A 26839-nucleotide genomic window follows, 5' to 3' on the forward strand; every position below is an offset into this window, starting at 1 on the left:
GCGCTTCCCTGCTTGCTGGTGAGGAATATCTTCATAGCAGCCCAGTTTAAGACTATTTTTCCCATTCCAAAAGAGACTTTAATTCCAATTTAACTCTCCCAGCCACTCCATGAGCTCATTAATGCAGGCAGACCCTGCCTTTGCTGCAGAGAGTTCTTCGCCCTGTGGCAAAACTTTCAAAATTCCGTGATTTTTTTTTTTTTTAAGTTTTAAATTTTTTTTTTTCCCTGTTAAGGTGTGAAAAACGCTGTTCTGGTGTTCTCTGGAAATAGTTCTCACCTTTGGAATAATACTGGAGAGAGGCAGAGTGCTGAAAATAGCAGCAGCTGCCATAGGCCGGGATGGAGTTGTGTTGTCAGTCATGGGAACAGAAATCCAATTCCACCTGCGGATGAGCATTCCCGAAATAGAAGAGGGGTTGTCAACCACCAGAGGAGATGCATTGTGTGCATCCCTGGTGGGAAAAAAAAAAAAGAAAAAAAAAATTAAAATAAAAATCATCAAATCCACGATTTCCAGTGGTTCAGAAAGCTTGGGAGAGTCCCGACTTCCTGCTGCCTTTTTGGCTAAAATGTGATGGTTTGGAGGTTAAATCCAGGAAAACACCTCCCTGTGATTCCAAAGCAATTGTCAGAGGGAAGCTTTGCCAGCCCGGGGAAGGTGGGAATGTCTCCAGGGTCAGCAAAAGCACTCGGGGAAGGTCGCTGGAGGGGCAGGAAGTTTTTATGGGAGGCCGAACAAAGCCGGGTAGGAAATGGATTCACAGCCAAGGCAGGGGGGCTGCGCTGCTTCCCTGAATTCCAGCGCTCCCGAGGCATTCCAGGTACAAACTTCTCCATGCCCAGGCCTTTTTCCTTCCATTCCAGAAGCTACAGAGCCTCTGGTGCAGCTGTTTTTCTTCCTCGAACTTCCCCAATCCGTTCCCTTCACGCTTTTAACCGTTTTCCCCCTGATTTATTCGTCTCATCCTCGAAACTCCTGTCCCCTGCATAAATAAACCCTCCCTCCTTCCTATTTCCCATGTGCAGGCTGCTGTAATTACGGGTTTGGATTCCTGCTGGGACTGATTGTATCGAGCTGATCCAAGTGCTGGTGCCCATGGATCGGGTTGGGAGCTGGTGATGAAAATAAAATATAACAGCTGGGTGGGGAGAGGGGTGGGCTTGGCCACGTTCCATTTTAGCCCAGAACAGAGTCTGAAAGGCTTTTGTCCACATCCCTATTTTCCTGAATGTTCTCCCGGGTTTCATCCAAGCAGGGATATTTTTCTCCTCCTGGGTGTTTGTAAATTCCAGAACTTCGCAGAATTGGTTGGGTTTGAGTTTTGCCCGGATCGCTGCGTAACCGAATTTCCGTGGGATTATCCGAGGGAAAAGCCATTTTTGCCAGCAGTGGTTGGATTTGTCTGAATAAAAGAGGGGATGCTGAGGGCTGGCAAGTGCTCCTTATCCATTCCTTCCAGGATAACGCCGTTATCCCGATTTAAAGGGTTGTTGTGGAGCTGCTGGTTGGAGTAGGAAGTGGAGGAGCAGGTGAAGCCGTTGCAGGATTTAATTAATTCCTGTCCCTAATGCCTGTGTGTGCATTCCCATTAGCCCGGAGGAAGTGGGAATGACAAAGAATTCCAGGAGCACAGCTGGATAAAGCTGCATAAACTCTGTGAGCTGGATAAATGTGCTGGAAAAAGAGATGGATTGGGAAGTGAGAGGCCATAAATCTTTCACCTCTGTCACCCTCACGCCTCTCCGGGAACGGGAATTTGCTCCATTCTCCGCATGAGCAGATTCCCAGCAGATCCTGCTCTAATCCAGGGCTATAAATACTCCCAGTTTGCTTTCCTGGCTGACGTGGCTCCGACAGGGATCTCGTTAGGAGCGGGTTTTTGTGGAATTCTAAGGCTTTGCAGTGGTTGCTGCTGTGCTCTTTTGAAGGTTTGTTGGTGCCTCTGAGCCTTCATCAGGAGCTCGGAGTGAGGATGACACGAGGAGAGCTGGAATCTCATTCCTGCCAGGATCTTGGGATATTTCCTGCTCTGTGGGATGGGAACCACGCTCGGTGTTCCAGGGGTGGAAGGAGCTTCACTCTGAGCTCCTGAGTTGGTCCATCCTGAGGGATGCAGATTTTGCTGCTTTGCCAGCTCCAGGGAGGGCAGGGTTAGATGGGATATTGGGAAGGATGGGATATTGGGAAGGAATTCCTCCTCCCTGTGAGGGTGAGGAGGGAATGGGATGGAATTCCCAGAGCAGCTGTGGCTGTCCCTGGATCCCTGCAAGTGTCTAAAGCCAGGCTGGAGCACCCTGGGATAGTGGAAGGTGTCCCTGCCCCTGGAGGGGGGTTGGAATGGGATTTAAGGCCCCTTCCCACCCAAACCATCCAGAGATTCCATGATCCTAAACACGATTTTTCTAAAAGTCCCACATCTGGGATTCTCTCAAGCGCAGCATCGTGTCGTGTGAGGGGGTTTGGTGTAAATCCTGGGCTTTTGGTGTAAATCCTGGGGTGTGGGAATTCAGACCAGCCAGAAGGAGGCTCCGTTAGACACCAGTGAGCTCGCAGTGGGTTTTGTGGTGCCGTCCTCGATCCCAGCTCATTTTCCTGAATTATCCCCACATGGAGCTGTGTGGGGGCAGCTCTGCCCTTCCCTGCCCTCTGCCACAGCTCAGCTGTGCCACGTCCTGGGGGGTTTTGTCCTTGTGCTCAGCGAGTCCTGTGGGCACCGCTGGGCTCTGCAGAGGCCTCTCCTGGCACAGAGCTCCCGCTCCCAGCTGGGTCCAGGGCCTGGGGCTGGGATGCTGCAGCCAGGGCTGTCACAGCCTTTGGGGTTGTTGATTTACACTTCACTCTGTTCAGGACCTGCCTTTGACCACAGAGATTTTTTTTTATTTTTTTTTTTTTTGGCGGGGGGGGTGAATCCTAAAAGTACTCAAAGGAGAAGTTTAGTGAGGATGAGGCAGGTGGCACTCGAGGAGGCTTTCTCCGTGCTCACCCATGGATTCTGGGATCAAAAATCCCAATTTCTATCAACTTAGAGCAGTCTGGCTTGGTTGTGTTTCATTTTCCTCAGCTGCAGCAGCTCCCCTGTGCCCGTTGCAGCTGCAGAGATTCCAGGGAAAGGGTGGAGGTGGACACCGCTCCTAGGAGGAGGCTCTGGGAATCTCGGTCCTGCTGGCAGCTGAGGGGTTTTGCTCTCGGCAGTTATCCCTGGATTCCAACCTGGACAGAGGGTTGGGAGGAAGGGGAACTGTTCCAGGACTGGGGGGCATTGAGGCTTTGGGAATGAGGGAGTTTAGGGGGTGTCCTAATGCAGGTTCCTTGGGAAGGGTGAGAGGACTGGAGGTGTTCCACGTTGTCCTGGTGGTGTCCGTGTTTGGGGTGGGAGCAGCTGAGGATGCTCAGGAGCTGCAGGTACAACCATGGAATAGAATCATGGAGTCTTGGAATCTCCTGAGCTGGAAGGGATCCACAGGATCATTGATCCAAGCCCTGGACACCCCAAAATCCCGTCCTGTCCCTGGGAGTGGTGTCCAAACTCTGCTCTGCTCTGGCAGCCTTGGGGCCGGGACCATTCCCTGTTCAGTGCCCACCACCCTCTGGGGAAGAACCTTTCCCTGAGATCCATCCCAAACCCCCCTGGCACAGCTCCAGCCATTCCTGGGTCCTGTCCCTGCTCCCAGAGTGCAGAGATCGGAGCTGCAGATCCCAAGGGATCTCCCCTCAGGCTCCAGCTGGACAAATGTCCTCAGCCGCTCCTCGTGTGGCCCCTCCAGACCCTTCCCCGTCCCCCAGGACTGCTGCTGTCTCCCAGCCGTGCCATCCCTGTGCCTGCAGCCTGTCACCCCCATCCAGGTGCATCCCAGGACACCCAGAATCCCTTCCCAAGGCAGATGTGTCACCTCTGGTCCATCCCAGGGCTCCCAGCTGTGTGGCTTTGTCACAGCAAAGGCCCCTCCAGGTGCCCTCACAGCCTGACCTTGCAGGGAACAGAGGAGGGACCGCATTTCCAGTTGGGAATTGCAAAACTGGGAAGTGGAACGGCCACGCAGCAGCTGAAAGCCCCGATGTGTGAGCTGCAGGAGGAACAAATGGATGAGCGTTCCCAATTCCCATCGCTGCTGCTTCCTGCTGTCCCCTCGGCAGGGGAACCACAGGAACAAGCAAACATCCCCAGCTTCCTGGTGACTGGAGCATCTCTGCTGGCTCCATCCCTGCTCCAGGCTTTTATCAGGGCTGGGATTTGCTGTTAATGGTTACCCAGGGAGCAGTTCCCTCTGGAAAGAGGCTCTGCAGCTCCTGGCTGAGCTGGCAGCAGCTGGTTTGGTGCTGTTGCCATGAAAACAGGCTGGCACTGCCCTGGCACTGCCCTGTGGCCTCGTGTAGCACCAGCCCTGCTTAACCTGGTTGGTTTTTGTTATCCTTAAAAAAAAGCTGGGATAATAATTCCTATTCTCTGCTCCCCGTGGGATTCATTCCCTTAAAATTCCGGCGTGAATCGGGGGTTTCTCTGCCAAGAACGAGGGGGCTTCTCCAGGGTTTTGCTGCTGGAAGTGCTGAGGAATTAAATCCCAGAGTCCCATCTGGAGCCTGGGACACGATGGGAGCACAAACCTGGCTGGGATATTTACCCTCGAGTCGATGACGTCGCTGGGGCTGGGTTTTATCAGAGGTGTTTTCCAAGGGATAAATCAAACATCGGGCAGGTTCCTGAAGGAAGGGGTTTTTTTTTAGGGAAGCAGAGCTCTGTAACCACATCCGAGCCCCTGGTTTAAAACAAAAGAAGGAGCTGATGAGGTGTAAAAGTTGGGATGTGGGGAAAACGTCGGGATCTTTGCAGAGCCGCCTGTGTCCTGTCCCTGTGCCCTTGGGGGGATGAGGGGGATCCTCAGATCCAGCCTGGCCAAGCCTTCCCTGAATTCCCTCAGTTTCTTTTGGTTCTGCTGTGCTGGGGGCTCAAACTCTGCTCTTTTTTTCCCCCCCTTTTTGCAGATGTCATTCTCTGCCACCTGACAAAAGAACAGAATGCAGCAATTTTCCTAACCTAAATAGTGGCTCTGTATTTCCAGCTCCCCTGGAACTGGAATTAATTTAGTGTGTGGGCTTTTTAATTGGCTCGTTGTGGGGAGGAACAGAAGATGAAATGCTGCAGCTCTGCCTTCCTCTTCCCTTTCTTTCCTCAAATCTTTGTCACTCTTCTTGTCTCTCGCTTCCATGAGTCGCTCAGGTTATTTTTCCCCTGCTTTCTTTTGTTGTAGCTCCCCTCTCCCAGCCTCAGGAATATCATGGATGGGGCTGCTTCCTTTAGCCTGTGACAAATCACCTGTGATTGATGGAGGGAATTATTTCTCCATTCCTGGTGGTTTTTGGAGGTGGGGGATGGATGGCATCCCTCGTTCCAATGGAGCCATCTTCAGACTCGGATATGGAATTGCACAGGTGGCAGCCTGGGAGCTGCCAGGCTCCTCGTGGATGGGTCCCCTCGTGCTGCTGGGTGGCTTTAAATAGTTCTGGAATGGCCTGGTCTGGATTCCAGCAGGGAAAAAAAAAAAACAGGGAAAAAAGGGGCTGGTGGGAATGGGGGAAAAGGGAGTTGGAATTCCCTGCACGAACCTTTCAATTGCTGAAAACTTTCTCCATTTCCTTTTTTTTTTTTTAAGGAGATCCTTTTCCCCCAGCAGCGAGTGCCTGTGTGCCACAGGAGGTGGGGACACCTGCCCAGGTATGTGACAGCAGCACCCACAGACACCCCAACACCTCCTGAGCCCCAAATCAGAGTATTCCCCACCCAGAATTTGGGTTGGAAGGACCCTAAAGCCCAGCCAGTCCCACCTTCCACCATCCCAGGGTGCTCCCAGCCCCATCCAGCCTGGCCTCGGGATGGGGCAGCCACGCTTGCCGTGGTCACCTGTGCCAGGTGGGCAGTGGGGACTGGCCCTCCCCTGAGAGATGGTGGCCAAGGCAAGGTGACGAGTGCCTCAAACTGCCCTGAGGTCACAGAGAAAGCTGCCTCGAAACTGGAATGGTTCTTCTGCTGAATTCCATCATTTCTCCTGGAACTGGCTGATCTTTAAGGTGCCTTCCATCCCAAACCCCTCTGGGACACCACAATATCACCAACTCTTTGGGAGTTTAAATATTCTCAGGCTTCAAAATTCTTAATCTGCAACAAGATTCAAGTTCTGATCAGAGGATGCAGAGGTTATTCAAGGTCACTGACCTGCCTCGGGAGCAGCTCCAAAGGTGTTCCCCTGTTCCTCCAAGGAATAACCAGCCAGGGCAGAGTGGCTTCTTGGGCAGGAATCATTTTTTTTAGGATATTCCAGCGGTGATTTGTCCTCAATCCTGGCGTGGGGCTGGATTTGGAGTCTCCAAGAGAGGGCACTGTGTCCCTGGCAGCCGGAGCCGTGGATGAGCTGCCAGCCCTGTCAGCTGAGAGCAGCAGCACCAGCCCCGAGCTCCTCATCCCCGGGAGCTGAGTAATAAACTGGGCAACTCATTAGCAGCTGCATTTGGGGCTGGACATCATCATGTGACCATTGGTCCTTTCCCTAAATCCCAGGGATTCGGCAGCACTTCCTCTTGCCTTGTTTTTCCTCAAAAAAAAAAAAAAAAAAAAATCAGGCCCTTCTCTGTCCCACTTGTGTTGCTTTGCCCTAATTTGTGCACTTGGGGTGTCCTCGGAGACAGGATGGATGTGGGATCCTTGGGAGCCTCGCTGTGAGTCAGAGGTTTAATGCAAAGCAGGAGGAAAAAGGGGAAAAAATCAAAGAAAGAAAGGGAAAAACTCCGGGAGGTTGTTCTTGTTGGAATGTTTGGCCTGAGGGCACCGAGTGGGAAATGTTTGTGCTCCAGCTCCCAGCAAATCTTTGTTCACTGAGTTTTTGTGGAAGTGTGGAAAGGGGGATTTTTCCAGCTCTGGGTGCTCAAGGAGGGACCTGACAGGAGAATGGAGCAGGAGGGGACAGCCAGGGAACACCAGGACAGGAGGGAACGGCCCCAAGCTGTGCCAGGTGGGCCATCAGCGGGAATTTCCTCCTGGAAAAGGTGCTCAGGGGTTGGAACTGCCCAGGGAGGTTTGGAATCCCCACCCCTGGAGGTGCCCAAGGAATCCCTGGATGTGGCACTCCGGGCTGGGCACAAGGTGGGCATCGGGCACAGCTGGGACTCGGTGATCCCAGAGCTCTTTTCCATCCTCAGTGATCCCATGATCCTGATTTTTTTTCCCCCTTTTTAATCTCTTTGTGGTGCCAGTCAGGACTCTCATGCTCTTCTCTGATTTTTTAGGAGCAGCTTTTCATGCTGTCAATTCTCCCCCCATTCCTAAAGTGACACAAATCCCCTTTTTTGGGGGGGGGATTTATATCCTGCAGTAACGGTGCCGCCCCGACCCAGGAATCACAGCTAGATCAAGACCCTCCAGGGGTCATTAAGGCATTTAATTATTGAATTAATTGCCTGTCTAACGTTGCTGATCCTCCCTGGAAGATTGAGGGCACTTGTGTAACGTGAACCACATTGAAACAACCTCAGGAGCTGCTCTGAGGTGAAAACCTCTCCTGGGAGAAGCAGCCACAATTAAACCCAAGTTATTAACCTTGCTTCCAAATCCTTTTCCTCCTATCCCTGTTTGCTGTGGTGATCTTTTCCCAGCTGGAAGGAAAAGGGGGAAGATCCCTTCCCCAGGAAGCGTTTGATTGATTTGGGAGTGGGGATGGTTTATCAGGGTTATTTTTGTGTGGTGTTTTTAGTGGTTTTACTGGAGAAATTCCCAAATTGTTGGAGCAACCTATGGAATAACCCTTTGGAGAGCACTGCAAAGCCAATTCCTGCTCGCTTGCCCAGTGGCACTGCAGGAATCCCAAACCTCAGCATCCCCTCTGGTATTTACAGTGTCAGGAATTCTCCCTCAGCTGGATCCTCTTTCACCTCCTCTTCCTCTTCCAAGCAGTTGCTGTGAATTTTAAAATTCCTGCCATTTTTGGGATGCTGTCAGTGATATAAAAGATCCCCTCGTGTGTGTGCCTGGCAGAGGCTTTGGGCTGGAATAATTCCATTAAACCTCAGGAGTAGGGAAGGATTGTCCAGGATTGTTTATTCCTGGTTTGATCTGCTTGGAACAGCTGCAGGCATTTGCTAAAACTGGAGGATTTGAAGAATAAACTTTTTTCTTTCCTTTTTTTTTCTTTTTGGTTGCTATTTTGCCCTCTAAAAAGAGGAAAAGGTGATTTTTTTTTTTTATTTTTGGATCAAAGGAAGCTGGAAAGTCAAACCCATCCCTGGTGTATCCCGAGCAGAGGGAGCTGCTGCTGCTGCACACTTTGTTCCTTTAGCCTTGGTACATTTTGAAAATCTCATTTTCCAAACAACTCCTGGAAATTGGCATCCCAGAAGCAAAAATCCTTTTAAAAATAGCTCTGTTCCCACTGAAACGAGTCCTGTTGTTTCCACAGCCCCTCGTCCCGAGGAAACTCGGGAAGTGGTGAAGGAGCTGCTGCTGAGCAGAGCTGGAGCCCCAAATCTTTCCTGGGGAATGGGTTCCTGGAAGGAATGAGCTCCTGCTGGTGGAATGCTGCTGTCTGCAGGGTTTATTTTAAACTTTCTTCCCTCTTTTGCTTCGAGGAAAAGCAAATCCTGGGCAGGAATGCATGAGTGGGTTGGAAAAATCCCTTGGAATATCCCAGGTGGGGGAAATGTGTTGTTGCATCCTTGGATCCACGAGGCATTCCATGCTTAAATTCCGCTTCTGAGTTACTCTGGTTTATTTCCCGTGGTCTGGAATGTCACTTTTTCCCCCACGTGAATCCACCAGATGTGTGAAATTGGGGTGCTGGGCTGTTCCCTGGCTGCCAGCAGTCCTTCCCCTTGCATCCCAAAATTCCTGAGCCTTTCCAGGGACAGCATTTGCCTTTGGAAGGATTTGAAAATGTCAAGTGTGGTCACTTAGGTCCTGTCAAAGAATTTCCTGAGCCTGAAGCTCAGATCCCTGAGGATGGGAATCCCTGCAGACCCTTTTTGCTTCCCCTCTCCTCCAATCCTTCCTTTTTTAGGACTTAAAAAATATTCCAGAGCCAGTTGCCAACGCAGACTTCCACAGCAACTTCCCAATGAGCTTCCAACAGCAAATGTTCCCCCAAAAAAACCCCCAAAAACCTGGAGCTGTGGGCTGGAAAAGGACACAGGGGAAAAAAGGATCTGCTCATGGGGAAGAGTTCAAATGTAAAGCTCTGCCGTGGATGTTTTGTGGTGGTTGCTCCGGTGCAATTGTTGGATAATTTGCTATTTATAGGGGGATATTTTTAGGATATTTTTAGGGATGTGACAAGTCCGGCTCTGGACCTGGATCTGGTGCTATTCATGGAGCATGAAGTGACAGAATGAAACCCGTGGTGCTCGTTGATTTAATTCTGAGGGGGGAGCTGAGCATCAGGAGGGACATTGAGGGATTGGAGCGCGTCCAGAGAAAGGTCTGGAGCACCAGGAAAAGCTGAGGGAGCTGGGAAGGGGCTGGAGAATTCCTGAGGGAGCTGGGAAGGGGCTGGAGAATTCCCAGCTGGGAAGGGGCTGGAGAATCCCTGAGGGAGCTGGGAAGGGGCTCAGCCTGGAGCAAAGCGGGATCAGGGGGGACATTCCCAATCTCCACCAGTCCCTGCCAGGAGGGCACAGCCGGGGGGGGATCCCAGGGGACCCCAGGACAGGAGGGAACGGCCCCAAGCTGTGCCAGGTGGGACATCAGCGGGAATTTCCTCCTGGAAAGGCCTTGGAACTGCCCAGGGAGGTTTGGAATCCCCATCCCTGGAGGTGCCCAAGGAATCCCTGGATGTGGCGTGGGTGACAGGGTGGGCATCGGGCGCAGGGCGTGGGCAGCAGGAAGGGGAATTCCTTTGCCGATTCCCTGGAAGCACCAAGAGTTGGGCATGCAGAGCATCCTGGGGTGATCCTGGAGGTCTTTTCCAACCTCAGGGACTCCATGATTCTGGGATAAATTCGCCTTCAGCCATTTAACTCCTCTGTCCCCTTGGGAACCTGGGCTCCAGGTGAGCTCCTGGCAGCTCCTTCCCTCGGGATCGCAGCTGCTCTGAGCCGTGGCCTGGCACTGCCACATCCCATGGGATCATTTCCCGTGGCTCAGCAAACCCTCCACATCCTGTGGTTTTGGGATCAGGGATCCAGCAGCCATCCCAGGAGGAGCCTGTGGCTCTGGGACAGCTCCAGGTGCCACCAGCCATTCTGGAGGTCATCCCTGGGACAGGGAGGGCAGAGCTCCGCTCCAGCCAGGGGAGCCAGGAATGGGAATGCCCAGGCTGTCCTGCACAAGCTGGCTCTGCTGAAATCCTTGGATCTTTGCTGATGGATCTTTGAACTCCGACAGCAAACTGAGCACTGCAGGCAGGACTCGCTTTTTAGATCCTCTGCAAATGCAGATTTTTTTTGTAGTTCTCACTTTAAACCCCCCAGGTTGGTTTTCCAGGAACAGTGGATATCATCCCTGCCTTGTCCAGGTGGGAATGCTGGACTCTTTTAGGAGCACAGAACCTTTGATTTTTGTGGTTTTTTCATGTATTAACCCATTCTTTGACAATCTGAAGAGCTGGACCTGCTGCCTCATCCAGGATGAGCCTGGCTTTCGTATTCCTGAGCGCTCACTGACCTTTTCCTACAGCTTTTCATTCATCTCAGTTGGAACAGTGGATCCTGCTGGATCCTGGGGAGGCTGAGGGAAGCACAGGGATCCCAGCAGCACAGAATTCCTGCTGCTGAGCTGGGAGCTTCTCATGGAAAGGCTCCTGCTCCTTCCCCCGGGATTCCTGGCTCCAGGGTGGGGAATTCTGGTGGGCTGGGCTGGAGGATCCGCTTTCCTTCCCGGCTCCGGCCCTCCAGGATGCTCTGCATGCCCAACTGTTGGTGCTCCCAGGGAACTGGCAAAGGAATTCCCCTTCCTGCTGCCCACACCCGCTCCAAGGCATCCCTGAAAAGGAATAATTCTGGCTTGGCACAGAAGGAAGGAAGGCCAGGAAAACCTGCATGCAGCCAAATTTTTTGCCCAATTTGTCAAGTGTGCCACATTCCCAGGAGGAATTGCTGTTTGTGGCGAGAAGGCAGAGCCTCTCCAGGCCCTCCATGGCCACTTCCAGACCTGGAGCTGCTGCTGCTGCTGCTCCACAACATCCAGAGGATGTTTCCTGGAGGGAATCACAGCCTCTGTGTCCCTGGGATGTCCCCAGCTCGGTGTCCTCGCTCAGGATGGCAGCAGGAGCTGTGTGGCTCAGGAGCCTGTGGGATATCGCGTTCCTCGCCTCTGCACCGGGACACAGCTGGAAGGAAGGAAGGAAGGAGGGAGGGGGCTGAGTTGATTCCAGCAGCCTGAGGTCAGCCTTGTTTTCCCTCTTGGAGCAGATCCTGCAGCGGGATCCTGCCGGGCTGTAAACAAGGGGCCGGTTCCTGCGGAAAGCCAAACATGGGATTTGTCCCTCTGGGAAGCTGCGGGGTTGTTTTTCCCCTTTGGTTCTGCTGTAGGCGCTGCCAGATCTGAGGGAATGCTGGGAATGGGAGTGGTGGGAATGGGGCAGGATTGAGGGGGCTCTGCAGGGCCCGGAGTGCAGCTCTAAACCTAAAATGGGAAGAATAGGAGATGCTTGCATCATTTTGGGGGGGAATGTAAAGAAGAGGAAGCGTTTGCTCCATTTTTGGGGGGGAATCAGACAGGGAGAAGCGTTTGCCCCATTTTTGGGGGGAAATCTGAAGAAAAGGAAGAGTTTGCATCATTTTTGGGAGAGATTTGTGAAGAAGAGGAGGAATTTCCCCCGTTTTTGGGAGGGAATCAGGAGAGGGAGAGGTGCTTATCCCATTTTTTAGTGCATTGCTTTGAAAGGAAGGCAAAGGAGGAGCAATCCAAACCAGCACTGACAAATTCCAAGGAAAACCGAGGGAAATAAGGAATGCGCTGTGTTGTCACTGCAGGTTTCCAGCTCAGCTCCAGCTCCAAGATTTCCCTTAGTCCGAGGGTGTGCTGGGTTTGGGGTGCTTTGTGTCGAGCCCTCCTGCAGTGTGGAGCTGGTGGCTCATTCCTGCAGCAGCTCCACATCCAGGGAATGGTTTGGGTTGGAAAAGCCCTCCAAGGTCGGGGTGGGATTACAGCTGAAGGTTGGCTCTTTTCCCAAAAATTCCTGGGGGCCTTTCCTGCCCTCGGGACCTTCCGGGTGCTGCTGCACTTCTGTCAGCCCCACACTCCTGCTCATGCCCCCTGTTCCTCGATCAGCTGGATTTTGGTGATGAATTCCCAGGAATTTCGGTCATTTTGGGTAAATCACAGGATTCTGCAGGGAATCAGGGCTGCTCCAGTAGGAATGAGGAGCTCTTTTCCATCTCCCCTTCCCAAATCCAGCTAAAGCCTCCCCAGGCTCCAGGGACTCCTGGATGGAGCTGTGGAAAACCTCCCTGGAGCAGAGGGAATGGCTGGAAACATCCAATTCCAGAGGTTTGGAGCAACCTGGGATGGTGAAAGGTGTGGAACTGGGTGGGCTTTAAGCATTCCATGATTCTGTGATCCTCAGGGATCCCCTGGCAGCCATTCCAAGGCCAATCCCAAACCTGGAGCTGTCTGAAGTGTTTGTGCCTTTACCCCCCACTCCTTTTTCCTCTCCTGACCTGCCCCAATTCCAGCTTTTTTCCTGCCCTCACCTTCCCATTTCTGGCCCTGCAATGTGGCATTTGTAAAAAAACCCTGGGTTTTTTTTTTTAAAAAAAAAAAAGCTTGTTTTGGCTGTTCCTCATCCCTGAATTCCCTGCAATCTGCAGGAAAAGGAGGTGAAAGAAGCCAGGCGAGCCCTGGCCTGAACCCCAGGCTGGAATCACTGACGTGGGTTTGACTCCTTTAGAAAAGCAAGGCAGGAAAAAAAAAAAAAAACCCAAACCCAAACCTTGTTTGTGTTCAGCCAGCGAGCGGGGAAAACAAGCGGGCTTGGATTTCAGCTCCGATGGATTCTTGGAATTCATCCCTCGCTGCCTCCCGGCTCTGACTTCAGCAGGGGTTGAGCAATGGGAAGCAGGAAGGGGCCAGGGCAGCTCCAACGTGTGGCACGAGGGGTTCTCAGCAGGGTTGGGAACTCTCCAAAGGTCACCTCGTTCCTCCAGCCCAGCACTCGGGGTTTTCTTGGAATTGAAACCTGCCAGGATGTGTTCAGCCAGGGGAGTGTGTGTGGGGAAATGCTCTGTAATCCCCTCTGGAGTGATGCAAACTGCTCCTGTTCTTCGTATTTCCTCCCCCAAAAATGGGGGAAATGCTTCTCCTTCTCCTCATTCCCTCCTAAAATGGGGCAAACGGCTCCTATTCTTCACGTTTCTCCCCCAAAATGGGATAAGCACCTCTTCCTCTCCTGATTCCCTCCCAAAAACGGGGGAAATTCCTCCTGTTCTTCACATTGCTCCCCCAAAAATGATGCAAACTCTTCCTCTTCTTCATATTTCCCCCCAAAAATGGGGCAAACGCTTCTCGCTGTCTGATTCCCCCCCAAAAATGGGGCAAACACTTCCTCTCCTTTACATTCCCCCCCAAAAATGATGCAAACATCTCCTATTCTTCACATTTCCCCCCAAAAACGGGAGAAACTCCCCCTGTTCTTCGCATTTCTCCCCAAAAATGGGGGAAACTCCTCCTATTCTTCATATTCCCCCTCAAAAATGGGGCAAACATCTCCTTCACATTTCCCCCCAAAAACGGGACAAACTCCTTCTATTCTTCACATTTCTCCCCCAAAAATGGGGGAAATCCCTCCTGTTCTTCACATTGCTCCCCCAAAAATGATGCAAACTCTTCCTCTTCTTCATATTTCCCCCCAAAAACGGGGCAAACGCTTCTCGCTGTCTGATTCCCCCCAAAAATGGGGCAAACGCTTCTCGCTGTCTGATCCCCCCCAAAAATGGGGCAAACACTTCCTCTCCTTTGCATTCCCCCCCAAAAATGATGCAAACATCTCCTGTTCTTCACATTTCCCCCCAAAAACGGGAGAAACTCCTCCTGTTCTTCACATTTCTCCCCCAAAAATGGGACAAACTCCTTCTATTCTTCACATTTCTCCCCCAAAAACGGGACAAACTCCTTCTATTCTTCACATTTCCCCCCAAAAATGGGGCAAACATCTCCTATTCTTCACATTTCCCCCCAAAAATGGGACAAACTCCTTCTATTCTTCACATTTCTCCCCCAAAATGGGACAAACTCCTCCTATTCTTCACATTTCTCCCCCAAAAATGGGACAAACATCTCCTATTCTTCACATTTCCCCCCAAAAACGGGGGAAACTCCTCCTATTCTTCATATTCCCCCCCAAAAATGGGGCAAACATCTCCTATTCTTCACATTTCCCCCCAAAAACGGGACAAACTCCTCCTATTCTTCACATTTCTCCCCCAAAAATGGGACAAACTCCTCCTATTCTTCACATTTCCCCCCAAAAATGGGACAAACATCTCCTATTCTTCACATTTCCCCCCAAAAATGGGGGAAACTCCTTCTCTTCTTCATATCCCCCCTCAAAAATGGGGCAAGTAACCTGCAGGTCGTGGCTGGAATTTATAAAAAACCAGAGGAAACCCTGCTCCCACGGCTTCCCTGGTATTCTTCGGGATAAATGAATGTCAGCCCTGATTTTCCAGTAAATAATTGGATATCGGGCAAAGCAGGGATGTGCCTCAGCAATAATCACGGATTATTGCAATCAGTGGAGGAGAGATCCCGAATTTTAACTCCATTGATAAGGCAGCGCTGTCTGCTTGGGGTGTCCGTGATGGAGCTGCTGAATTCCCATTTTTCTTGGCAGGAGGAATCGAGGAATCCCCCCGGATCCAGGACGGTGGCCGAGACTGCTCTGCAGTAGGAAGGTGAGCAAAGACCTCGTGATTAATCTCCCATGGATTGGGTTCGTTTTACCTGGAATATGGTCGGGATGAAGGGTCTGGAATGGGTTTGGAGGTGGATTTGGAGGTGCTCACTGTGTTGTTTGGGGTTGTTTCCGTCGTCTTCGGGTTTTGCCGGAGCCTCTGGATGTGTGGAGCAGCTGAGGCTGCTGGGGGTGGGATTTTATCCCGTGGGAAGGGTCAGCGGTGCTGGACACTGCTGTGTCCATGTCTGGGTGCTCACAACGAGGATGTGGAGGGGCTGGAGCTGGGAAGGGGCTGGAGAATTCCTGAGGGAGCTGGGAAAGGGGCTGGAGAATTCCTGAGGGAGCTGGGAAGGGGCTCAGCCTGGAGAAAAGCGGGATCGGGGGGGACATTCCCAATCTCCACCAGTCCCTGCCAGGAGGGCACAGCCGGGGGGGGATCCCAGGGGACACCAGGACAGGAGGGAACGGCCCCAAGCTGTTCCCATCAGCGGGAATTTCCTCCTGGAAAAGGTGCTCAGGGGTTGGAACTGCCCAGGGAGGTTTGGAATCCCCACCCCTGGAGGTGCCCAAGGAATCCCTGGATGTGGCACTCTGGGCTGGGCACAAGGTGGGCATCGGGCACAGCTGGGACTCGCTGATCCCAGAGCTCTTTTCCAACCTCAAATTCCACGATCCTGGTTTTGCTCCGTGCTGGAACATGAAATGCTGCCCATGTCCCCTCGTGGAGGTGCCTCCTGTCCCCGTCTCATCCTTGGCTTCCCGATCCCTGACCCTGCTCCCTTCTGGAATTGTGTGGCTCCGTGTCCATCCTGCTGAGCTCAGCTCTTCCCCACTGCCTTGTATCCCATTAAAATCGTTAAATCCTCCCTTCCAGCCTTCCCTACACCAACAATCCCACTGGAATATTGCCTGACATGCTGTAATTAGTGATGTCCAGCTAACGAACCAACACAGCGACCAAACCTCCTGACTTTTCCATCAGAAACACCAAAAATTACTCCGGAGCTTTGGGTGGTCTCAGAGGGCGGAATAAACTGCTCTGCTCTGAAACCTTCTGCTCCTTTTCCCATTTTCCAGATATTTCCCTTATTTTGCACCCCCAAATTCCCTATTTCAGTTGGATTTAAGTGGGATGCTGCCTGTAGGGGTTGTTCTCTGACCTCACTGTGAGATGGATTCGGAATGAAACGCTTCAAAATCCTTTGTCAGGCTTTACAGAAATCCGATTTATTGCTGCTGGGAATGCTCAAGAGCTGGGAATTCCACAGCAGGAATTTGGGGGTTGGCCTCTCCTTTCCACCTCCAGCACCTTCCGTGGAGCCTCTTTTGTGGGATCCCACATTTCCTGCCCTGGGTGGAGGTCCAGGAGCTCGGGATTGCTGAGGTGACGGAGCCAGAGCTGGGAATTGAGGTGGTGTTATCCCAGGGCTGGGTTTCCAGCGGTGCTGGATCCTTGGGAACACCCTCGGGAATGAAAGAGGAGGCTGAGCCCGCGTTCCCTGGATTTGGGAGGTGTTCGAGGCTGGTGCTGCTTTGGGACAGGAGGAAATTCGGGTGATGAGGATGATGAGGATGATGGGGAGGAACGGGTGCTGCTCCTGAGTCGCCCCAAAGAGCTGAGATCCGCGTGGCTCCAGAGCTCCGTGTTTCCCTGCGTGTCGCGTCCAGGCTTTCGGAGGTGGAAATTGTGGCAGATTTTGTGCATTTCGGGTGTCAAATCCCTTAAAATCCCATTTTTGTTGGCGGCGGGGAAATCCCTGGATTTCTTTACCTGCAGTTCCGCGCTGCGGGCGGCAGAGGGCGCGCTCGGGCCGCCGTTGTTGGGCTTTGATTTGAATATTATTAATTATTCGGATTTAGTATTAATTATTATTATTATTATCGAGATTCCTTCATCAAAGGGCTCCCAGCGCTTTCATTACAACCGGAGCCAGCCAGCACAGCGGGGTGAGGCTCTGCAGGGCCACTGGGAGCACTGGGAATTGCCAGCTGGCTTTCCCAGGAGGATGAGGAGGAGGGTGAGGATGAGGATGGATGTTCCCCCTCACTCTTAACCCCGAGCCAAACTCCGCACCCCCGGAATGACCCCAAAAAATCCCAATCCCTGCCAGGGGCGCAGATCAGCAGATGGCAGCACCCTGCCCTGCTGCCTGTGTGTTATTCCTGGCTGGGAGATTCCCTGGATTCAACACCACAGTCTAGACTTACTGACAGACGGGATTCTTGCGCTGTTAGGTAAGCAAGATACAGACACCCATTATGCAAATCCCCAGCCGGCGTGGCCTCTGAAACATTCCTGGGATTGTCTAAATAAGGTGCTGTTTCAGCCCCAACTGGAGCCAGGATTTTGGGTGCCTTCCAGCTGGAGGTGGGATATTTTTTTTTTTTTATTCCCCTTCCCACTCAGCTTTCGGCCTCCACAGCTGCCCAGATGTGCAGCAAGGAGAGAAAATGGGGCAGATAAAAAACTTCCAGGCTCCTGTGCCTGTCGCTGCTGCTTGTGGGTGCTGTTCTGTCTGGTTTGGAGCTGTATTTTATTAGGATTGCACAGAACCCACGGCGGTTTTTTTTGCTCTGTGAGCTGCAAAAATCACATTTTAGCGGCGAAGGGAAAGTTTGGAGGGTGCAGTGACCCAGCTTTGCACGGAGGTGTTGCCCTGCTCAGAGCCTGCCTGACTCATTCCCGAGGCTGGAGGAGGTGGGAATGGATCATCACCGATGATCCAAAGGCCTCGGAGACGTCTGTGGCATTTGCACTCTGTCCTTTTTGCACGCAGAAATTCAAAGAGCCTTTCAAAACCCCCGTGACTGCAGAGTTGTTTGTGCAGCCCTCTCATGGATCCTTTCCATGAATCCCACATTTCTGACCGCTCCGACGTGCTTCTATCCCTAAAAATCTGTTCCCAGCCCCAGCCTGGAGCTCTTGGAGGCTCCTCAGAGCACACAAAGAGCTGGCCAGGAGTGCAGTGGCAGCTCCTGAGCTGCTCCAGGAGTTGGGAATTGGCCGCTTCCCAACTTAGCCCCGCTCAGGAAAACATTGGAAAGCTTCCCAATCCCGAATCCATTGCCCAGGCACGTGATTTTCTGGGAATTCGTTTTGAAAGCGCTTCGGGGTGGTTCAGAAATCCCTGCATGGGGTGGTGTTGGCTCAGGGAAAAGCTGGGATGAGCCCTTTCTTCGTGGTGGCCTCTGAGCCTGGCGCTGCCAGCTCTGCTCCTCTGCTCCCTGCCTAAGAAAGGACAGAAAAAAATCCGGGTTTTTTATACAAAAATTGCGACATCCCTGCTGTTTTCCTGAGCTTTTTTTTTGTTTTGGGGCACGGTTAATCCTTTAAGGGCTGCTGGCAGGGATTTTCAAGGGATTCTTGCAGCCCAGCAGGGGAAAGGGTGGGATGTTCACCCTGCCTTCGACAGCCTCGAGGGAGATTTGGAGCTGGGTGGGACCTTCCCTTCCTGCCGTGGGGGCTGTGAGTCCGTGTTTTCCTAGCTGGGAATTCTGTCCTTGGGTGTCTCCTGCACTTTGGGGTGAGCTGCAGCCCCCGTTACCATCCACGGGGACGGATGGCCCTGCAAAACCTGCTGGGGATTCATTCCAGACCCCAAAATCTGCTGGGAGATTATTCCAGGCCCCAAAACCTGCTGGGAACTCATTCCAGACCCCAAAAACCTGCTGGGGATTCATTCCAACCATCCCAAATCTGCTGGGGACTCATTCCAGACCCCAAAACCTGCTGGGGATTCATTCAGACCCCAAAACCTGCTGGGGATTCATTCCAGACCCCAAAACCTGCTGGGGATTCATTCCAGGCCCCAAAACCTGCTGGGAACTCATTCCAGACCCCAAAAACCTGCTGGGGACTCATTCCAACCATCCCAAATCTGCTGGGGACTCATTCCAGACCCCAAAACCTGCTGGGGATTCATTCCAGCCCCCAAAACCTGCTGGGGATTCATTCCAGACCCCAAAATCTGCTGGGAGATGATTCCAGGCCCCAAAACCTGCTGGGAACTCATTCCAGACCCCAAAAACCTGCTGGGGATTCATTCCAACCATCCCAAATCTGCTGGGGACTCGATCCAGACCCCAAAATCTGCTGGGGATTCATTTCAGCCCCCCAAACCCGCTGGGGATTCATTCCAGACCCCAAAACCCGCTGGGGATTCATTCCAGCCCCCCAAACCTGCTGGGGATTCATTCCAGACCCCCAAAACCTGCTGGGGATTTGTTCCAGACCCCAAAACCTGCTAGGAACTCATTCCAGACCCCAAAAACCTGCTGGGGATTCATTCCAACCATCCCAAATCTGCTGGGAGATGATTCCAGACCCCAAAACCTGCTGGGGATTCATTTCAGCCCCCCAAAACCTGCTGGGGATTCATTCCAGACCCCAAAACCTGCTGGGAACTCATTCCAAACCCCAAAACCTGCTGGGAACTCATTCCAGACCCCTAAACCCGCTGGGGATTCATTCCAGACCCCTAAACCCGCTGGGGATTCATTCCAGACCCCAAAACCTGCTGGGGATTCATTCCAGCCCCCCAAACCCGCTGGGGATTCATTCCAGACCCCTAAACCCGCTGGGGATTCATTCCAGACCCCAAAACCTGCTGGGGATTCATTCCAGCCCCCCAAACCCGCTGGGGATTCATTCCAGCCCCCCAAAACCTGCTGGGGATTCATTCCAAACCCTAAAACCCGCGGGGGATTCATTCCAAACCCCCAAAACCTGCTGGGGATTCATTCCAGCCCCCCAAACCCGCGGGGGATTCATTCCAGCCCCCCAAACCTGCTGAGGGATTCATTCCAAACCCCAAAACCCGCGGGGGATTCATTCTGCTCCGAGATCCGTGGGAAGGGAGCAGCCGAGCGCTGCGGGTTCGCTTCTGCTCGGGGCTTTGCCCTTCCCGCCCTCCCACACCCCAAAACCTTCCCCCCCACAGCCCCCAGCCCCCACCCCCGGTGCTTTTCCTCCCCAAAATTCCCTTCCCCGCTGCTCCAAAACCCCCCTGGAGTTTGTTGGGACAGCTGAGGGAACGGGTCACCTCTGCTGGGGTTTGCTGGGTGCTGCCTTTGCCAGCCCAGCCCGGATCATCCAACCGTTCCCTGGAGAAACACCGGGATTATCCCTAGAAACACCCACATATCCCATTCCAGCACCCCAGAACCGAGGAGCAAATCCTCCCAAATCCTCCCCAAATCCTCCCAAATCCACACAAAACATTCCCCACCTCTGCTGGGGGAGCCAGCCCTAAAAAAAAAAAAACACCCCAATCCTGGAATTGGGGTTGTTTTCCAGCAAAGCCGCGGTGCTGGCGGGGTCACGTGGGGCTGTTTGGTGAGAAATTCCGTGAATTTGGAGCTGTTGCAGAGGTTTTTTGGGATTTTGGTGTTTTTGTGGGATTGCTCAGCCGAGGTTTTTCAGGTGAAGAGCCGGGTGAAGCTGTGGGAAATCTGGGAAAGGCTCCGTGCTCCCGGGAGATTCCGTCTGGTTGGGAGTGAACTGTGGGGTGAAGGATTTCTGTGGGGAGGGTGAAAATCCCAAATGTTTCCAGGGAAAGGGGTTCAAAAACCCAGCAAAGCCAGAGGGGGTTTGGGGCAGCAGCAAAAGCAGCCCTGGTTTGTAAGGAGAGTTTGCCTTTCCTTCCTGAGCTCGCCGGCGGAAAGCGGAGCTTTAAATCCCTGCTTTTCTAAACTTAAACCTGAAATTGGAAATTTAAAAACTGAGCTTTAAATCCCTGCTTTTCTAAGCCTAAACCTGAAACCTGGAGTTTAAAAATGGAGCTCTAAATTCCTGCTTTTCTAAGCCTAAAACTGAGACCTGAAATTTAAAAACTGAGCTTTAAATTCCTGCTTTATTAAATTTAAAACTGAAACCTGGAGCTTAAAAATGGAGCTTTAAATTCCTGCTTTTCTAAGCCTAAAACTGAGACCTGAAATTTAAAAACGGAGCTTTAAATTCCTGCTTTTCTAAGCCTAAAACTGAGACCTGAAATTTAAAAACTGAGCTTTAAATTCCTGCTTTTCTAAGCCTAAACCTGAAACCTGAGATTTAAAAACTGAGCTTTAAATTCCTGCTTTTCTAGGCTTAAATCTGAAACCTGGAGCTTAAAAATGGAGCTTTAAATTCCTGCTTTTCTAGGCCTAAAACTGAGTCCTGAAATTTAAAAACTGAGCTTTAAATTCCTGCTTTATTAAACTTAAACCAGAAACCTGGAGTTTAAAAACTGAGCTTTAAATCCCAGCTTTTCTAAGCCTAAACCTGAAACCTGGAGTTTAAAAATGGGGCTTTAAATTCCTGCTTTTCTAAGCCTAAAACTGAGACCTGGAGCTTAAAAATGGAGCTTTAAATTCCTGCTTTTCTAAGCCTAAAACTGAAACCTGGAGCTTAAAAACGAAGCTTTAAATTCCTGCTTTTCTAAGCCTAAAACTGAAACCTGAAATTTAAAAACTGAGCTTTAAATTCCTGCTTTTCCAGGCCTAAAACTGAGACCTGAAATTCAAAAATGGAGCTTTAAATTCCTGCTTTTCCAGGCCTAAAACTGAGACCTGAGATTTAAAAACTGAGCTTTAAATTCCTGCTTTTCTAGGCCTAAAACTGAGAACTGGAGCTTTAAAACTGAGCTTTAAATTCCTGCTTTTCTAAGCCTAAACTTGAAATTTGAAATTTAAAAACTGAGCTTTAAATTCCTGCTTTTTAAAACTTAAACCTGAAACCTGGAGTTTAAAAACGGAGCTTTAAATCCCTGCTTTTCTAAGCCTAAACCTGAAATCTGGAGTTTAAAAATGGAGCTTTAAATTCCTGCTTTTCTAAGCCTAAAACTGAAACCTGGAGCTTAAAAACGGAGCTTTAAATTCCTGCTTTTCTAAGCCTAAAACTGAGACCTGAAATTTAAAAACTGAGCTTTAAATTCCTGCTTTTCTAAGCCTAAAACTGAAACCTGAAATTTAAAAACTGAGCTTTAAATTCCTGCTTTTCTAAGCCTAAAACTGAAACCTGAGATTTAAAAACTGAGCTTTAAATTCCTGCTTTTCTAGGCTTAAATCTGAAACCTGGAGCTTAAAAATGGAGCTTTAAATTCCTGCTTTTCTAAGCCTAAACTTGAAATTTGAAATTTAAAAACTGAGCTTTAAATTCCTGCTTTTCTAGGCCTAAACCTGAAACCTGGAGTTTAAAAACTGAGCTTTAAATTCCTGCTTTTCTAGGCCTAAAACTGAGTCCTGAAATTTAAAAACTGAGCTTTAAATTCCTGCTTTATTAAACTTAAACCAGAAACCTGGAGTTTAAAAACTGAGCTTTAAATCCCAGCTTTTCTAAGCCTAAACCTGAAACCTGGAGTTTAAAAATGGGGCTTTAAATTCCTGCTTTTCTAAGCCTAAAACTGAGACCTGGAGCTTAAAAATGGAGCTTTAAATTCCTGCTTTTCTAAGCCTAAAACTGAGACCTGAGATTTAAAAACGGAGCTTTAAATTCCTGCTTTTCTAAGCCTAAAACTGAAACCTGGAGCTTAAAAATGAAGCTTTAAATTCCTGCTTTTCTAAGCCTAAAACTGAGACCTGAAATTTAAAAACTGAGCTTTAAATTCCTGCTTTTCTAAGCCTAAAACTGAAACCTGAAATTCAAAAACTGAGCTTTAAATTCCTGCTTTTACAGGTCTAAAACTGAAACCTGAAATTCAAAAATGGAGCTTTAAATTCCTGCTTTTCCAGGCCTAAAACTGAGACCTGAGATTTAAAAACTGAGCTTTAAATTCCTGCTTTTTAAAACTTAAACCTGAAACCTGGAGTTTAAAAACTGAGCTTTAAATCCCAGCTTTTCTAAGCCTAAACCTGAAACCTGGAGTTTAAAAATGGAGCTTTAAATTCCTGCTTTTCTAAGCCTAAAACTGAGACCTGGAGCTTAAAATGGAGCTTTAAATCCCTGCTTTTCTAAGCCTAAAACTGAGACCTGGAGCTTAAAAACGGAGCTTTAAATTCCTGCTTTTCTAAGCCTAAAACTGAGACCTGAAATTTAAAAACTGAGCTTTAAATTCCTGCTTTTCTAAGCCTAAAACTGAAACCTGAGATTTAAAAACTGAGCTTTAAATTCCTGCTTTTCTAGGCCTAAAACTGAGTCCTGAAATTTAAAAACTGAGCTTTAAATTCCTGCTTTATTAAACTTAAACCAGAAACCTGGAGTTTAAAAACTGAGCTTTAAATTCCAGCTTTTCTAAGCCTAAACCTGAAACCTGGAGTTTAAAAATGGGGCTTTAAATTCCTGCTTTTCTAAGCCTAAAACTGAGACCTGGAGCTTAAAAATGGAGCTTTAAATTCCTGCTTTTCTAAGCCTAAAACTGAAACCTGGAGCTTAAAAACGAAGCTTTAAATTCCTGCTTTTCTAAGCCTAAAACTGAGACCTGAGATTTAAAAACGGAGCTTTAAATTCCTGCTTTTCTAAGCCTAAAACTGAAACCTGAAATTCAAAAACTGAGCTTTAAATTCCTGCTTTTCCAGGCCTAAAACTGAGACCTGAAATTCAAAAATGGAGCTTTAAATTCCTGCTTTTCCAGGCCTAAAACTGAGACCTGAGATTTAAAAACTGAGCTTTAAATTCCTGCTTTTCTAAGCCTAAACTTGAAATTTGAAATTTAAAAACTGAGCTTTAAATTCCTGCTTTTTAAAACTTAAACCTGAAACCTGGAGTTTAAAAACTGAGCTTTAAATCCCAGCTTTTCTAAGCCTAAACCTGAAACCTGGAGTTTAAAAATGGGGCTTTAAATTCCTGCTTTTCTAAGCCTAAAACTGAGACCTGGAGCTTAAAAATGGAGCTTTAAATTCCTGCTTTTCTAAGCCTAAAACTGAGACCTGAAATTCAAAAACTGAGCTTTAAATTCCTGCTTTTCTAAGCCTAAAACTGAGACCTGAAATTCAAAAACCGAGCTTTAAATTCCTGCTTTTTTAAACTTAAACCTGAAACCTGAAATCTAAAAACTGAGCTTTAAATTCCTATCAACTCATTAAAATTTATAGAAAACTCCTTTAAATTCATAGACAACTTCCTAAAATTTATATAAAACTCCTTTTAACGTATAGAAAACTCCTTTAAATTTATCTAAAATTCCTATAAATTTATACAAAACCCCTTAAAATCCATAGAAAACTCCTATAAATTTATATAAAACCCCTTTAAATTTATCTAAAATTCCTATAAATTTATAGAAAACCTCTCTATATTGATAGAAAACTCCTATAAATTCCCATCCAACTCCCTGAACCGTCGCTTTTCCCCCTTCCCTGCTCTCCCACATTCCCGAGCCCAGCATCCCTCAGCTGCCCCGCTCCTTTCCCTGGGATTTGGTTCCATTTGGGATCCCAGCTCCAGCCTCACCCTCTGCAGATTCCAACCTTGGCTAAAACCAGCTGGATTTTGGAGCTGGTTCTTGCTGGAGCTCGCTGGAATTCCTCAGGAATCCCCAAATTCCACGGGATGGAGCAAAAGCGTCGCAGTTGCTGATTCCGCTCGCTTTTCACTGGAAAACCCGACAGGAAAATTGGGGGTTTTTTGGGGTTTTTTTTGGAAAGTCTGGAGCGGAGAAATCTCTGCTTTGGGATTCTCCTGTGCTCTGGGCTCATCCCTGAGCTGCTTTTTCCTTGGAATTCAGCTTTTCCTGCCAGGCCAGCTCCAGATCTGCAGGGAAAAGGAGCCAAATAAAAGAGGAAGAGGCAAATCAGGCCCGGATCGATTTGGGTGTGGTGCTGCTCTGCCCCATCCCGAAGCTGGATCGCTCACCAGGAATTATTTGGTGGAAAGGGACAATCCACATCCCTCTTTTTTGGGGGGATTTTGGGGGAAAAAACCTCCAAAAATAGCCCAATCCATCCTATCCAACCTCTGAGCCTGAGCTGGACTCGGACACGGCTGGAATTGGTTTTCTTTTTCAATTCTTTCTCTTTTGAAACCTTCCCAATTCCAGGGAATTTTGAGGAATGCCGGTGGCCTCGGGGCCAGCAGCTGCCAGGAGCAGGAAATGCTGGATGGGAAGGACCAGGCACCCCCAGCACAAACCAACCAAGGACTTGAAATCTCCCTGGAATCTCCTGGTTGAAAATTCCCATCCCTCGGTGACGGAATGGGATGGATTTGGGGCAGCCGGATGAATCCCAGATGAATTCTGGATGAATCCCAGAAAATCTCTGACCCTATACACCCGTTTTTGCTGATTTAATTGTGCCACATCATCTCTGCTGGTGCTTCCCAGGCCTGAATCCCTTGGGAATTCTTTCCTCTTCCCAAATTGTTCAGCAGCTCACAGAGTAAGGAATGCTGGGTTTTGGGGTGGAGCTTGGGGAGCTGGAAGTGGGTGAGCTTTAAGATCCTTTTCACCCTATTTCCATCCCATTTGGGGATTTTATTCCCAGAGCAGATCTCCAGCCTGGCTCTGGGCGTTCCTGCAGATATTCCCAGCTTTTGGGATACCCGGAATTGTGGAGCACCCACAACGGGATAAAACCCCCCCCCAAAACCGTCAGGAAGGTGAGGACAGGCAGATTGATCCCAGAAATTCCCTTCTGAGTAAAGCCCTGCTGCTGGGAATTCCTGGGAATTCCTGGCCTTCCCTGGGGGTTGCCAAACACATGGAATTCACGCCTGGAATTCCTGCCCGGCCCTGGTGTGAATCCCACAGAGTAGAGGGGAAAAAATTCCCTCGGCTGCCCCTTCTCCCGGGTTTCAAGGTGGGAAGAAAATTCCCTGAGTCACCTGAGCTGCTTTTCCAAACCTCTGCTTCCCAAACCTGTCCTGCTGCTCTTCCTTCCTCCGGAGCTCTGTGGGGAAAGTGGATAAAACCCCGAAAAATGGGAATTTTGGGGGGTCTCTGAGGAACCTTTTCCCTTCTCCCGAGGCCGCAGCCCTTGGAGGGAGATGGGGAGGAGGGATGGAGGCGCTCTGGAATATTCTGCTCCCGTTTTCCCACATTCCAAGACCTTGGATTTGGGGATAGGAGAGGGAGGAGCTGCTGCAGGGCTTCGGAGACCCGAAATCTGCTCCGTTTTCCCTTGGAATGACCCCAAATCCGTGCCCTGGATGTGGCTGAGGGGCCTCACTGCGGTGGGAATTCATTTGTGCCGCTGGAATCTCTTCCCACCGTTCCCACACCTGATCCTTCTCGGCTCTCTCCCTCTTGGATGTTGATTTTCCTTCCTCAGACGAGCTGACACCTCTTTGTTTTCCCAGGTTTTGGGGCAAATGAGCTCGGCTTTCCCACAGAGGGGGGAATCCAGCCCCTGGGAAAAGGCCTTGGAATGTTTTGATCCGGGTGCCATTCCATCTGGGAAAGGCATCACCGGGTGGGAACGGCTCCAGCTTGGAGTTCCCAGCCCCAATTTAAGGATTTTGGAGATCCTGGACTTTGGATGTCACAGATTCCCAGAGAAGCCGTGGCTGCCCCTGGATCCCTGGAAGTGTCCCCGGGCAGCTCGGAGCAGCCTGGGATGGTGGGAGCTGTCCGTGCCCGTGGATGGGGTGGGATGGGATGAGCTGGAAGGATCTGGCATTCCCTGGTGGATCCCGAGGTGGTTTTCGGGATGTTTGGGACACGTGGGGCAGTGTCCCCACAGCTCTGGTGGCTGCCAGGGTGGGTGGGACACAGACAGCGCTTCCAAAGCTTTTCTGGGAAAGAGGAGCCTTAATTCCGGCAGCTGTTGAGAGGGAATTGCCTCCAGCCGTCCTTTTTAGGGATTCAGCTGCCTTTGATGTTCCTTTTTTGCGCCAAAACGGAGCTGTTTTCTCTCCATTTCCCCCATGAAAAATGGATTTTTTTTTTCCCTAAAAGAAACAACTCCGTAGGAACTGGAGCGGAGCCTTCAAAAACCCCGGATAACTTTGATCCCTAAACTTGAAAAGCTCGATGGGATCAGAGCTGGGATTCTTGGAGATAAATATTTGGGAGCGTTCGTGGCTTGAACAGGAATTAAAGGGGGGGGGGTGAAAT

At 50.2% G+C, this 26839-nt stretch overlaps 1 protein-coding gene across 1 annotated transcript in view; it reads left to right on the forward strand.

Annotated features, from left to right (window-relative positions):
- The window catches only part of GNG7 (G protein subunit gamma 7), a 51377-nt gene that overhangs the window by 7735 nt on the left and 16803 nt on the right, over positions 1-26839 (forward strand). Inside the window, exons 2-3 of the mRNA XM_032092626.1 lie at positions 5652-5713; positions 14811-14871. The gene's annotated coding sequence lies outside the window, so the exon portion shown is untranslated. The remainder of the gene's footprint in view (positions 1-5651; positions 5714-14810; positions 14872-26839) is intronic.

Source organism: Corvus moneduloides, chromosome 28 (genome assembly GCF_009650955.1).
Source record: "Corvus moneduloides isolate bCorMon1 chromosome 28, bCorMon1.pri, whole genome shotgun sequence".
Classification (NCBI taxonomy): domain Eukaryota; kingdom Metazoa; phylum Chordata; class Aves; order Passeriformes; family Corvidae; genus Corvus; species Corvus moneduloides.